General features: G+C 37.3%; 1 protein-coding gene and 1 long non-coding RNA gene across 2 annotated transcripts in view; both read right to left on the bottom strand.

Moving 5' to 3' along the window:
* LOC118734197 (protein ALP1-like) overlaps positions 1 to 3,276 on the bottom strand; it is a 145,821-nt gene extending 142,545 nt beyond the window's left edge. The window contains exon 1 of the mRNA XM_036463921.1: positions 3,207 to 3,276. The gene's annotated coding sequence lies outside the window, so the exon portion shown is untranslated. The remainder of the gene's footprint in view (positions 1 to 3,206) is intronic.
* Positions 3,277 to 12,130: 8,854 nt separating this feature from the next.
* LOC118734198 lies at positions 12,131 to 12,477 on the bottom strand. The gene is made up of 2 exons (XR_004992351.1): positions 12,396 to 12,477; positions 12,131 to 12,163 (listed from the first exon to the last, which is right to left on the bottom strand). It is a non-coding gene; the product is annotated as an uncharacterized LOC118734198 (long non-coding RNA).
* Between the last annotated feature and the right edge of the window lie 347 nt (positions 12,478 to 12,824).

Genomic DNA, 12,824 nt, shown 5'->3' with positions numbered 1-12,824 from the left:
AATAAAATTTAAATCCATTCTATTTTGTATGTTTTGTATTGGTGATTCACCTTTATTTAAAGCAAATTTTTGTTGGCTTTGCCCCTTTTTTTCCTCGCCCGAGGGCCGCCATTTTGACCCCCACGGTCGCCATATGAAGCGCTGTTTCCACTTCGTTAGATGAAAGGGGTAGCGTACCTCTACACGCGCTGGAGTCCTGGTGCTCCGCCGGCGCTGCTGCCGGCCAACGCCCGCTTTGGTGTGGGAGCCCTGCTACGCCGGTGCTGCTTACGGCCAACGCCCGATTTGGTGGGTAGCCCTAGCGCTTCGCTGCCACCTGCGTGCAGTTGCACGCCTTTTGCCCCGCTGGTTGGTGCTCTGCAGTTTTGCTACGCGCAAACGTTTTTGGTGCGCGGTTCGTACGCACAAATAGATGTGCTGATACTCCTGAATGCTGGCGCCTCGACTCACAAGTCGGTTGGCGCTAGTTGGCCGGCTTCCGTTCAAATAAAAAAAAAAAGCTTGGACTTTTCGGTCTAAAGGTACGCGGGCGAATGCCGCCAATTTATTTTTCACTTTTTGACTTAAGCCTAGCAGCTGTCATATATATGACAGGGTCGCATTCTAATATCGTAAATTCTTACGTACTAGTAGTAGATTAGATTTAAGGCGAATTCATATAAGGTGATTTATAGAAGTTTTTTAGGGTTGCAAATTGTCTGCTTTTATCGCATTGCAATTACAAATGAATATGTATAATTAGTTTACTCTGTAATATATCATACATACTTAAATATCTAAATATTTTTATCTCATTTGTCAGTAAGAAAACATTTTTATGTAGACTTAATAAATAAATAAATGAAAAAATGGCGAGATCTTCACTTTTACTCCACCTCCGAAGAAGCATTTTTTATGCCAGGAGTACATTTGGAGGTTTGCCATAGTCTGCCGAAGGGCGGCCGCTATTTTTTTATGTTGCTCGGCCCACTACTAGGGTAATCGATTATTCGCCGTTTTTCCAAAACCGGTTTTCGAGTTATTCGAAAAATTGAAATTTAAAAAACCCGGTTCCCTATTTTGAAATTAAGAGAAACCCGGATAAACCGGTTTTATTTTACATAGTTTTCATACAGTGAAAATGCTTATATTGGTATGAAGTCATGACCAAAAATTACAATAAAACTTTTTTTAGAAAATAGCAAAGCAAAATAAGTTCAAAGTTTTTCTTTAGATCCAAAGTAAAACAAATAAAAATCACTGAAAATTCACGTTTGGTCTTATTATAACGGTTTTTAATACTTTATTGCATTTTTTCTGCCTTTTTTGGATTTAAGTAGTGCTCTTTCCGTCGTAGCCGAGTGCTTAGATGTGCCTACTGCCACTCGGGAGGTCCATGTTTCAATTTTTGGTCCCAGCAACATCAGAAAGTGTTTTTGAAATAGCAGTCGTCCCTTGGCAGACAATGGCAAACCTCGGAGTGTACTTCTGCCATAAAAAGGCTTCTTCAAAGCTGAAGTAAGAGTGTAGATCTACCCATTTAGGGATTTCCCTTAAACTGGAAAAAGCTGTGAAAACGTCGAAAAACTCAAAATTTTTATTGAGAGGTCAAGAATTCTATGAAATGGAAAACCCCGGTTTGTCCGATAAAAAAAAATCCGGTCTATTCGATACTCGAAGACTCACGATTAAAAAAAACAACTATGGATATCCAAAAAAAACACCGGTGGAGGCGGTTTGGATAAACCGAGTCAATAACCCTACCTACTACTCAGGCGAATAATCGAACACCCTAATTTATTTGCATACATAGAATTCTTCGGGCTGGTTTCACCAACCTAACTTAAGTTGAACTTAGGTCCTAGTGGCGAAAAACCTTAGCTAACAGCGCGTTTACATTGGAAAATGCTGTCAAGACAATAAAGAAATACGTATTAGTTGTCAAAAACGCAATGTATGGAAATGTATGCATGTATTAGTGAAGAAGTGTGCATGTATTGCTATTGTCATGACAGTATTGTCCGGTGTAAACCCTAAGTAAGATCAGTTTAATATTTTGCTCAAATTTGAGTTTCACAATGCATACTTAAGTATGGAAAATATTACATTTAGAAATATGGAAGCACCAATATTCGCGACTTAAGTTGAACTAAAGTTTTGGTGAAAAAAGTGGTTGGTGAAACGCAAAATCTTAGCCTAGACTTAAGTTTAACTTAAAAATGCATAATACCGGCCCTTAATCTTCTTAAGCGATAATGAAATTAAATTAATGAAATGAAATTAATCTTTTTAAGCGAAATGGTGACCAAAGTATCCACTGTCACCTTGTTTTCATTAAATCCAGAAGTTTTGCCTTCTGTAAAATAAAAGTAATGAAACAAGTAATTTTCAAACAAAAAACAAAACCGACCTCAATTCTCATATAAACATTTTATATTACCGTTAATTTCTCCATGACCAAATGATCGGATCCTAGCTTAGTATGGGACCACCCTTGAGGCAACACCTTTCCGATAAAAAAAGAATTATCGAAATCGGTTGACGTGGTCCAAAGTTATGCGGTAACATACATAAAAAAAATTAAAAAAAAAATATTCCGACGAATTGATACCTTCTCCTTTTTTTGAAGTAAGTTAATAAAATAAGTAAGCAAAAAACAAAACCCACTTAAATTCTCATATAAAAATTTAAGATTATCGTTAATTACTTCATGATCCAATGATCGAATTTAAACCAAATTAGTATGGGACCACCTGTGAGGTAACGCCTTTTCTTTAAAAAAAGAATTATAGAAATCGGTTAACGTGGTCCAAAGTTATGCGGTAACATACATAACAAAAAAAAAACACACTTCATTCATCTTGCTTATTGTGCCAAATATCACTACACTTAGAGCTTGCGATATAAATAACGCAAGTTATATCGCAAATACATTTACATCACACTTACAGAAACACTACCTTGCGATAACTACGCAGAAGGGTTGCATTTTGCGATATAATTCATATCGCAAAGATACAGAAACGGGCTACTGTCAATGTCAATGAATTGTTTTTTTTTATAGTTTTTGTCTTTTTAGTTTTGTAATTTGTAACCTTGTACATATGCACCATAACTGACGTTGAAATTATAAATCAAACCGACAAGAAATAAATTTCGTCAATTGCCATATAATTACACATTTTATCGAATTTCTTTGAGCAAGAACGAACTATTTGTATACTTACGCGTCGGTAAATATTGGTCTTCGCTTTTTCTTCTTCTCTGCTATTGGGCGGCCTTCATCGTCAACAATAAAATCATCTGCATCTGAATCAGATTCTTCCTCTTCTTCATAGGTCTCTTGCTCTTTATTGCTACGTTCAGATCGTCTTTCTGCGTTCTAAAATTGTATCAAAACAATATTATTAACGATGGTAAGTGAAGAAGCAAGTTTTAATAAAAACATCATTTATTTATTGCTAATATGTCAAATAGTAATTTTTTGTTTCCTCAGGCCGCTTACCTATACCTTATATGGACGCTCTCATGCGAAGCATCGTAAGAGATATATCGCTTGTGTAGACTGTTTGTCGCAGAAAGTATACGATATAACGTAACAGATATCGCATATCTAACTCTGAGTTTAACAACTATTTTTTCATATTTGTTTTGATTCTGAATAAGAAAGAAGTGATGTATAATTGGGAGAAACACTGTATACATTTATATCTTTATCAAACTTTAACAGAAGAAAAATTTAAAAAATAACAGGTTCTGTGCCAAATTTTTGCTTTGTGCTAAAGCCTGTTCTGTTAAAAAAAAAATCAAGTTACTGATAAAGAAAATCGATGGATAAATAAGAAAAAATGAGTGGTAAAATGAAAATGCGCAAAGATTTTTTTGTATGAAATATGAGCAGAAAAGCGTGTTACTCAGGTGTACGTGGCGTATGAGTAACTTTCTTTACCCCTGATTTTTCATACAAAAAATCTTTGCGTATTTTCTTTTGACCACTTATTATGTCTTATTTATCCATCGATTTTCTTAATTAGTAACTTGATTTTTTTTTGTAACATAGGCATAATAAGTGGTCAAATGAAAATGCACAAAGATTTTTTTGTATGAAATATGAGCAGAAAAGCGTGTTACTCAGGTGTACCTGGCGTATGAGTAACTTACTTTCCTGCTGATTTTTCATACAAAAAATCTTTGCGTATTTTCTTTTGACCACTTATTATGTCTTATTAATCCATCGATTTTCTTAATTAGTAACTTGATTTTTTTTTTGTAACAGAACAAGCTTTAGCACAAATGTAAAAATTTGGCACAGAACCTGTTATTTTCTTAATTTTTATCCTGTTAAAGTTTGAGTTTTTTTTTAATTTTTTCATCAAAAAATAAAAAATAACTGGAATAATCATTCCATTAATTCATTAATTTGTCAGAAACTATAACATTTTGTTGCGATCTTGCATCTTCTGTTCGACCTCTCGAGCGTTCTTCAAATTGTCTGCTATGCTTTTCAGATACGGTGTAATTTGTGGAATAAAATTCTCATTATCTGCTATTGTTCATATATCGTGCTCTACGTCATCAATTGTGCGCAACTCTCTTCCAAAGGTGAGATCCGCTGCTGTGTAGCCGGTAGATTGACATTTCGCTGAGTTGATTGCAAACCGTATTGAGGGTAACCCAATATTCCATACGTTATGTTGATTTTGAACGATAATTACCAGTTGAGCCTTAAGATCCCTGTTCTTCCGTTCAACTGGGTTGCTTTCGGGGTGATAAACCGGTGAAAAACTTGAAGAATGCCCAGGCAGTAAACTATTTGTTGCATAACTGCAGACACGAATTGCACTCCATTATCGGACTTAAGACGCCTGGGGACACCATATCGTAGGAAGATCTCATCAACCAGTAGTTTAGCGCAATTTTCGGCAGTCGCTTCTTTTATGGGGAATAATTCGACCCATCGGGTGGCAACATCTTCCGCAATCAAGATCCATTGAAAACCATCTTCAGTTCTTGGTAAGGGACCAAATAGATCTACTGCAACAACTTCGAATCGCTGTTTGCTGCTTGTTGTTTGAAGCAACCCCATTGGTTTCATATTACTTGCTTTGTACCGTTGACATTCAACGCTCTTCTTTACATACTTCGTGATTTCTGTGCGCATTCCTGGCCAGAAGTAGCGGCTTAAAATAGTGACCGGCAGTGCAGTCGTCGTCATACGTCTTCAGGATGTTCACACGCTCGTGGTCAGGTATCACGAGTTGTGCGTCATCTGAGTCATCACTCGCATAACAATGTAATACGCCGTTGTTAAGAACGTAGCCACGATTGCACCATAAGGTGGCATTTTCGTCAACTTCTTCTAAAGAAGTAAGTATGTTTTTCAAATAACTATCTTTAAGTTGACCTTCTCGTAACTCATCTGCCTTTTTACGTGGAAAGTCGGCTTGGAAAGCACAAATACAGTTCACAGAGTTATCTTTCTCATCGCAGGGTGGTCGTGATAGCATATCGGCAACAGAATTTGTTCTCCCTGGCGTATAGTCAATCTTTAGGTTATATTGCTGTATTTGCAATGCCCACCTTGCAAGGCGGCCTGACGGTGATTTTGTTGTTAATAGCCATTTTAGCGGTTGGTGGTCGGACATCAATAATACTTCGGCTCCTTCGATGTACCCTCTGAATTTGGCACATGCCCACACAATGGCGAGCGCTTCGCGTTCGGTAGTTGAATAATTTCTCTCTGCTGGGACTCCCCACTGCCATTCAGCATTCTTTTTCATTAAGTCGGTAAGTGGCTTAACAGTTTCAGCAAAACGATCAATGAAGCGTCGGTACCAAGAGCATGTTTGTATGAATGATACCAGTTCTTTAATATTTCGTGGTTCTCGTCGATGTGTGATCGCCAGAGTTTTTCCTGGATCAACTTGTATGCCTGCGGTTGTTATAATATAGCCAAGGTACTTGACACTGGCACACAAAACCGACATTTGCCAGAATTAACATGCAACTTAAACTTCTCTAGCTTTACAAATACATCGTTCAAGTCATTTAAGTGCACTGTAAACGATGGTGAGCAAATTATGATATCATCAAGATATGCGAGAATGTGCACATTTGGCAAGGCTGTCTTGAACCGATCAATCAATCGTTGAAATGTAGCAGGTGCATTGCGAAGACCAAAAGGCATCCTCCTGAACCGATATGTACCAAAAGGCGTAATAAGGCACGTTTTGTCTTGGTCTTTTTCTGCAACTGCAACTTGAAAATACCCGCTTTGTAGATCTAAAGTTGTCATGAATTTGGTACTCTTTGCAGCGTGCAACAGGTCATCCATTCGAGGCAAGGGGTATCGATCTGGTTTTGTTATCGCATTTAGCTTGCGATAGTCAACGCAGACACGAGTACCACCGTCTTTTTTAGGCACCATAACAACAGGTGATGACCACGCTGACTCACATTCTTCAATAACTTCATTTTCGAGCATTTTGTTAATCTCGCTTTTTAGTTCTTTTAGTTTCGCAAACGACAATCGGTACGCAGGTGATGCAATGGGCTCGTGTTCACCAGTATCGATAAAATGCTGAGCATATGGCGTAGGCTCACGCGACGCACTAAAAACGTTTGCATGCGATTGGAGAATGTTATCGAGCCGAATCTTCTCTGCAACTTCCAACCCCACGACATCAGTTTCTTTAAGGAATCGAAAGTCAAATGAAAATAAATCAATATTATCAGTGGCAGTGTTATTAAAAACAACCCCGTTAAACAAGCTAGGCCCTTTGCTTCGATCGGGCGTAACCATGTTTGGTGGAATGGCATCCTTAAAAATACTTTGTAGAGTATGTGGTGAGTAATCGTTTGGCAGATCAGGACAGTAATACTCAAACTCAGACATATAGACTTTTGGCTTATCAATCTCTTTGAAAGCTGCTTCTTCTGGTTTGCGTTTGGTTTCGACTGCGCATACTTTCACTCTTTCCACAACATTTAATTCGAGTGGCAGTTGTTCGGCGAAGTCAAAATGCGGTGTTGGATTACTCTCAAAGTACCAGTATCTTTGACCCATATTCAAAACTATTCCCGCTTGCTCCAAGAAATCTGCGCCAATCAACGTTCGATTACCAATTGCATCCAAAATATAATTTTAAACATGTCGTGTATTTACACCAATTGCCACGTTAAAACCGACTCCTATGTGTCATGCTGGCTCTGCGATGGGATTGCCCATATAAAATGTGCTGGTTTAAGCGGTAGAGTATTAGACGCTATTAACGAGGGTAAGGGTCTTCGTTGGTCTTGTCAAAAATGTAGATCAACCGAAGTTGATTTATTTAAATTCTTAAGGCAGTCCAGAAATGGTTTTTCTGAGATCGGGAAGGATCGGTCAGTGCTTGTTGAGAAGTTTAAGCATTACGAAAAAATGTTTAGGTATTTCACTTGTCTCGACAACCCTCCACACTCTGAGGAAAGCCAAGAAAATAAAGGTGGGCGTGTTAGTAGTCCACCTAAAAAGACAGCCACGGATTCTAGTAAAAAAATCCTCCATCCCAGTCCTTGGAACTTATTAATCTATCTTCTCCATGCCCTCAGGCATTGGAGCCTCCGATATCTAAAGCCATATCCACTAGGTCTACTTCTAAAAATAGTCAAACCGTTTATTTAACAGTGTTGCCATCAACATCTCAAGCTGCACTGCCTAACTTAGTTCCTCCGAATAATTCGGAGCCCCGCACATCAGACATCATTACCAAAAAGTTGGTTGTAATTCCTCCGAGAAGATCAATCTTTGTCTCTAGATTTGATAAAGATACTTCTTCGGATGACATAAAGTCATACATATCGACTAAAATTAGAACTAAAGATGTATTTATTCGTAAATTTAATTTTAAATACGATCGCGATATTTCATCTTTTAAAATTGATGTAGCTTCCGAAGATTTTGATTCAATACTAAACAGTTCATTTTGGCCGACCGGGGCGTTTGTTCGCGAGTTTGAGTATAAACCTAATAAAAGTAACAATAACGTAGCTAAAATTTCTAATCTTAATCCGGATTCAAAAAACTAACTCGCAAGTCTACTTTAAGTATTTACTATCAAAACGTTAGAGGTTTGAATACCAAATTAACTGACTTATACTTAAAAGGTTTTGACTGCAATTATAATATTATTTCCTTGACCGAAACATGGCTCAAACCTCATATTTTTAATTCCGAAATTCTTCCAAATGAATATCAAATATACAGGAGTGACCGCGTGGGCAGAATCGGCGGTGGTGTTCTTTTTGCGGTGCATTCATCGATACCATCCGAGGAGGTTAGTCTTCCTGTCATTGAATATACCGAATTTAAATGTATACGTGTACAGGCTGGAAAGACTTATATTTATTTAGCTCTTTGCTACATCCCTCCTAATTCTGCCGTATCAGTATATATGCAGCTAGTTTCTTTACTTGAGACCGTAAATGCAATGCTTACGGCATCCGATTCTATGATTGTTTTGGGCGATTTAAATCTGCCACACATTTCATGGAACATCATTGACACCGATGTTGTACCAGTTTCATCTAGAGATAGTTACAATGTATTTCTGGAGGAAATGGCTGAACTTTGCCTCAAACAAATAAATATATGTCCAAATAAGTTTGGAAAGGTCTTGGATCTCGTTTACGTTGATGATGTTCCGAAGGCCTCTATTAATCGTTGTGATCCCCTAGTTTTGTCGGAAGATGCATACCATCCTGCTCTTGAGTTAAGCTACGAAATCATAAATGAAATACATAATAATAAGTCAAGTTCAAGTACTAGATATGTTTTTGCGAAAGCAAATTTCAGGAAAATTAACTAAGAACTTTCAAAGTTATCTTGGCCAAAATATAGAGATGACGTGGAGCGTAGCCTTGAGCACTTTAATGATACTGTTTTCAATTTGTTTCGAAAGTATGTGCCAAAACGTAATATTGTTCATGAAGAACCAATACAATTATGGTTCACTAAAGAGCTTAAAAAATGGAAAATAAATAGTCACATTCTTTTAAACTGTGTAAAAGAACGGGCTTACTCAGTTTTGCGGCATAGCTACTTTGCATTAAATAAAAACCGTTATAAGTCATATTTATGTAAAATCAAGAAGAATTTAATCAACAATCCTAAATCATTTTATGGTTTCGTAAATTCAAAGCGTAAAGTATATGGTTTTCCGTCCGCTATGCATTGTCGCAACACTGTGTCTAGCGACAGCTAACTCATTGCCAACATGTTTGCCAAGTTCTTTAGGTCCAATTATTCTGTAGACTTCCCTATAAATGGAGACTATCCGTACGAGCTTTGTCCAACCAACTCTGCTTATATTCCAGTAATATCTTCCGATGAAGTTTTACACTATTTAAAAACCTTAAAAGCGTCATTTAGGCCAGGACATGATCATAGTCCGACCTGTTTTCTTAAAAACTGCGCTGAGAACATCTGCGAGCCTTTAACAACTCTATTCAATTTGTCACTTAAACATGGCGTTTTTCCGTCAGCCTGGAAGGAGTCTTTCATAATACCACTTCACAAAAACGGCAGCAGGTCCTCTATAGAAAACTATCGAGGCATAGCGAAACTCTCCGCAATCCCCAAATTATTTGAAGCAATTATTGTTAACCAGCTGACATATTCTATATATATATATATATATATATATATCTTCTTCAATTTCACAATCTCAACATGGGTTTTCTAAAGGAAAATCTACTATGACTAATTTATTGGAGTTTACAACTCATGTCTCAAACGGTTTTAGAGAAAATGCTCATACCAACGTAATATACACCGTTTTCAGTAAAGCTTTTGACAAAGTATGTCACTCGTTACTCATCCGTAAACTCGACCTAATCGGCTTTCAGCCCAGTCTTCTTCAATGGATCTCATCTTACCTCTCTGATGGAACACAAAGAGTTATTGTTAATAATTGTTCTTCCAACATCATTAAAGTTTCTTCGGGAGTTCCTCAGGGAAGCCACCTTGGTCCGATTCTGTTCCTGATATTCATTAATGATATTTCTTCTATAATAAAACATTCAACAATTTCAATGTATGCCGATGATGTGAAACTTTTTAAAACATTGTCCTCTATCGAAGAAAGGTCTTTGTTACAAGCGGATCTGAACAACGTGGTTAGTTGGTGTAATACAAACTATATGCCACTAAACCTTCAAAAATGTAAAGTTATGTGTTTCTCTCGGAGGGCTGTTCAACCAGCTGTTTATTCAATATCAAATTATAATCTGGAGCAGGTATCCAATTTTGTCGATCTTGGTATCACAATGGATTCCAAACTCAATTTCAACCATCATATTAATGTTACAGTCAATAAAGCCAAAGGCGTTTTTACATTTGTAAGGCGATGGTCAAAAGAGTTCAAAGATCCTTATGTTACAAAACCTCTTTTTACCAGTTTAGTTAGGCCTATACTAGAATACGGATCTATTGTTTGGAATCCCCCCCGCTACCAAGTTCATTCAGAAAGGATTGAATCAATTCAAAAACAATTCTTGCTTTTTGCATTGCGTAATTTTAACTGGGATTCAGATTACAATCTCCCCCCTTACACAAGTCGTCTAAAGCTCATAAATTTGCCTACACTCGCAAGTCGTAGAGAAATGCTAGGTATAATATTTATCGTAAAATTAATGACAGGCTTGATTAATAGCCCGGCCCTCCTGGCTGAGGTAAATTTTAATGTTCCTTCTCGAGTGTCAAGACACTTTCGACCTCTATTTTTAAAGCCATGCAAAACTAATTTTGACCTAAACGAATCATTCCGTGGTTTATGTCAAGATTTTAACTGTCATTCCAGCACGTTTGACGTATCGGACTCGATTTTTACTATAAAGAAAACTATTATTTCCACTCTCAATAATTGAAATACTATCTTTAGCATATCCAATCAGCTGATGAATTTGATTCTGTAGCTGAATAGTTTTAGAACTCGACACTTAACAAACTCCTGTTTCCTGTAATTAATTAATAATACCGTCGGCAAGAGTGATTTCGCACTCAAGTCTTTGGTATATGCAACCTTTAAAATCCATTATTCGTTTCAAATTTGCGCTGGCTACACTGGTTTGCGCACCGGAATCAAAACAAACCTGTCCAGGCAGACCAAACAATTGTACATTTGCAATTGGAATGTTTCTTCCAATTGGAATGTTTCTTCCAATTGGGATGTTTCTTCCAATTGGAATGGTTAACGAGTTAAAATTAACCGCACCATGTTTGCACATTTGGGGCAGTTTGCGCGTGTAACACCTGGCGCATTGCAACCGTAACATGCGAAAGTTGGTTTCGCCACTATTGCATGTGCAATCGCTTGTGTTTGTGCTTGCTTTGCTTCTTCGTTATTCTTCTTAAAACATACATACATCAGCATTATGACCTTTTTTGCGACAAAAACCGCATCGTACTGGACCACTTGTACTAACGACAGCTTTATCAGCGTTCACAGTCGGCGTTTTGTGTGCTTGCAGGGTCAACTCGGCTTCGCGAGCTTCGCTCAGTAAATCATCGAATGTATTAATTCACTTACGACTCACCCTGACCCGAATTTGCAAGTGCAGCATTTCAAACAAAATGTCGATTTGATCGGCTTCGTTCGGCACATTTGTGAGTTGGGCAAACAGTGTACGCTTTTTTCGAACAAAAGTGTCTGTCGGTTCATTTTTTTGTTGCTTACATTCAAAAATATCAAAGTATATTCGCCACGATGGTTTCGGAGGGGAAAAAGCTTCTCGGAGCATTCGAACAACATCGTCAAAAGCTTTTGCTTTTTCTTGTACACCACGCCACCATTCTGCGGCGTCGCCCTCTAGAAACATCGGCATACCTATGATTGCGTCGGCATCATTTATTTTCTCAACGGCTTTAAATGTCGCTACAGCAGCAATAAACTCCTCAACCTTTGTGGAGTCGCGTTCACCACCTTAACGAGCAGTACAATTGCTATACGAGCCAGCTCGTGTATTAAAATGGCCGACAGCTTGCATAAGCCGCTCGAATTGTTCGGTAGTAAATGGTTTTAAATAACTCGAGAGGTTTGCCACGATGTTGGGCGCCAAGTTATAAAATTATTATTATGCAGAAAATATAATTGACTTTATTGAAAAGTTTTTGAGCGTGGATTGTTTAGTACATGAATGTATAAACCTTAAACAAATTAAATTATTTACAAGGGAATTAAATAACATCAAATCGTATTATTTTGATAAATTTAGCGACCAGTTTGGCACTGTTCAACTAATTTGTAAAATACTATCATTAGAGACCAGCTTATCGCTGTTCGTCTAATGTAATAATAGAAGTAGTGTGTATATGTATGTATGTTTGTATAAGTAATCGGGCCACCACCGCAGCCCACGATTAATTACACAAGACTTACCTCTCGAGTGAACGTCTATCGCAAGTGAAGACGATCGCTCGAGGGTTCGCGCTTTTATAGTTACAGCGTAGGGCTTTTGTTATGCGTTCCAAAAGTAAAAGCTTTTTGTGGATTGCAACTTCACATATATTTGGAATGTACTCCAATGATTTCAACTATAGGGTTGTATTGTTTAAAATTCATTTTAGGCATATACTACTAAAATTAAATACTTAAGCTACAGTTTCAAAATATCTCGAGAACGGGGCGAGGACACATCGAAATTCTCTATGAAAAGAAATATTTAGAAAAAAAATTTTTCTTCAAAAATTTTTCACATACACATTTTTTTAGAAAAAAAATTCGTTTTTGAAAATATGCCATCTCAAAAAAAAATTGGAAAAAATCACAGTTGTAGCTCTGAGTATTGCCTAATATTTAAGTATTGTC

The sequence above is a fragment of the Rhagoletis pomonella genome, unplaced genomic scaffold, assembly GCF_013731165.1.
Source record: "Rhagoletis pomonella isolate Grant_MI unplaced genomic scaffold, Rhpom_1.0 Rhpom_scaffold_00002, whole genome shotgun sequence".
Classification (NCBI taxonomy): Eukaryota; Metazoa; Arthropoda; class Insecta; order Diptera; family Tephritidae; genus Rhagoletis; species Rhagoletis pomonella.
Note: the sequence above shows the minus strand (reverse complement) of the source record. Positions and strands in the feature narration are given on the sequence as shown.